Source organism: Lemur catta, chromosome 7 (assembly GCF_020740605.2).
Source record: "Lemur catta isolate mLemCat1 chromosome 7, mLemCat1.pri, whole genome shotgun sequence".
Taxonomy (NCBI): Eukaryota; Metazoa; Chordata; class Mammalia; order Primates; family Lemuridae; genus Lemur; species Lemur catta.
In genome coordinates, this window is record NC_059134.1 from 43,873,198 (window position 1) to 43,875,802 (window position 2,605).

Here is a 2,605-nt window from a genome sequence, read left to right on the forward strand (position 1 = left end):
CAAAGCAGGACAAGGAGTTCATCCTTCAGCCGCTTATCGTGCTCTCTTTTAAAAAAAAATTGATGGTTGGGGGAAAAAGTGATTTTTTGTATTTTTTTTTTGTCTTGCTAGTGTTGCAAGGCCATCATTTATCTTATTAAAATGTGCATATAATAATGCAGGATGTGGTTGAATGTCACTCATTTTGATCCCATTGATCACATAGTGTCTGTTGGTCCCAGTTTAATTTGTCATGGTAAGGCACTCTAGTTTAAAGGTAGAAGCAAATGAGCTCAGTCATCTCACAATTCCCAAGGACACAAATCTGCTTTTTTATTTTCTACACATTACTGCTTTTTGTGAAGATTGAACTGAGTCCTCAATTTGCAATCTGCTGGGCTTTTTATTACATCTGAAGGGCCTCTGTGACATAGTCATGAAAGAACCCCAATTTGTACCACAATATAACAGAAGCCAACTATTAACTAACTTTGTTTTAATATACAATTTTCTGGGCATTTTTAAACTGTATAAATCTATCCTCATTACTGGCTACTGACACCACACAATACATGAACTTCTCCTTAGAAAAGTTGTATTTATGAACAAAGGATTGGATTGAGAGGGGAAATAAGAGACACTGGGCATGATAACCAAGATCTTCAAAGGATAAAGGATTGAATTACAATTACAGGGCATTTTACCCAGCACAAAAATGTTGGTTTTCTTTCTAAGGTTTCTGATAACTGAGTATCAGGAGGATTTTTTTCCAATTTGTTGGCAGAGCCAGAGGGGAAAGGATTCTGCAAGAAAGAGTGGCTATAATAGAACACTAAATCTGTAAGTCTTAGGGATCTCCTTAGATGCATGCTTCAGGAGCACAATGCAGGACTCTAGTGGGTCTGGAGTGAGAATCCTTTAATTGATAGAAAGGTCTTTAGGTGCTGGGCTTGCAAGCAGGGCCAATGACACTTTGATCTTAAAAAGGCTCAAAAGGGAGAGTTATGATGTTTTCAAATACAGTGACTGATCCCAATTAAATCTTCGGGCTACCAAGAGACCTTTGCACCCAGCTCTGAATAAACATCGATGATCAAATGCATTAAACTTCGAGGGACTAGAATTCTAAGTAGGCTACTGCTGTTGAGCTCTCACCCATTTTTAAGGCATCTAAGCAAAGATATAGTTGGTGAAAACCTTGATATTTTAACATATGTGAAAGGAAGCTTAGGTTAGGTGAAAGAAGTAATATAAGTAAATTAATAAAATCCCATATTTTACTTGCATATTTTATTTTGGTACTGAATCTCTTTTAAGCTATAGTATTAAAAAAAAACTTTTCAGTTTATTTTGCAAGTAACAAATGTATATTACATATAACTGCATATGCTTTTTTTTTGTATTTGTCTCATTATTTTCTTAGGAAAAATCTCTAGCAGTAAAATTGCTGGGCGAACCCAGCGTTCATCTTAAGGCTTTTGAAATAGTTTAATTGACCTTTGGAAAGATTGTAATACTCCCATCAGACTTACTTTTAAGTTTTAAATTGCTCCCACATTTTTAACATATTACAATTTTTAATTTCTCTAAGCCTCGCAAATTAACACTCATTTATTCACTCATGCATTCATTTCCTTAAACACTTCTTTACTCCTGATGTTTGCCCCAAATCATCATAGCATGGAGGGGAAGTGGCGATAAAGGGGGAAAGTTTATCCATGTTTATGAAAATGGGGTAGCTCATAATGAGCATGTGATGTAAACTTAGAAGACCCTGATTTAAAAAATAACTTCTGTATTTCATTGTGTGTCACTTGACATTCTTGAGGCTTCAGTTAATTATTTGAAAAATTGAAAAGACAATAACTACCTAGGAGAGATAAGCATATATGCAAGTTCTTTCTAAAAAAAAAAAATAGGTGTTTACAAATTTGAGGTGGGATTTGGCTTGACAGATGCAAGATGGAATTCTTTAAACTTTCTGTCACTTATACCTACATTTTTTCTCTTCTTAATTGATAGTTCAATATCATATTATAATAACCTAAATAAATCTTCATCCTTTTTATCTAACATAGGAATGAAACTATGACTTTTTTCTTCTCTCCCTCCTTTCTGCTTTCTCCCTCCTCTCATTTCCTCCCTCCCTCCATTCCTTTCTTCTTTTCTTTCTTCTTTCTTTTATAAATTTTTCTTTCATCTTTAAATTTTACTTATGAATTTAATAAACAAAGCATTTACTTATTTAATAGATAAGCAATTCACATGTCTTAAAAAATTCAGAAAACATGACACAATATATTGTGAAAATTCTCCTCTTCACTATAGTGCCCAGCCATTCAGCATTCAGTTTTTCTTTCTGAAGGCATCAATTTTTCTATTTTCATATGTATTCTTGCAGAGATAATCTCTTACATATTCTCACATATTCTCTCTCTTTGTTTCTGCCTCTCTCCCTCTCTCTCTCTCCACACACACACACACACACACACACACACACACACACATTCAACTTTTTTCAAAATGATTGGGTATTATATTCACTATTTTGCACTTTTGTTTATTCACTTAATATTCACTTAAGATATATTTTCGAGGTTATTCCAGATGGGCTTATATATTTGAT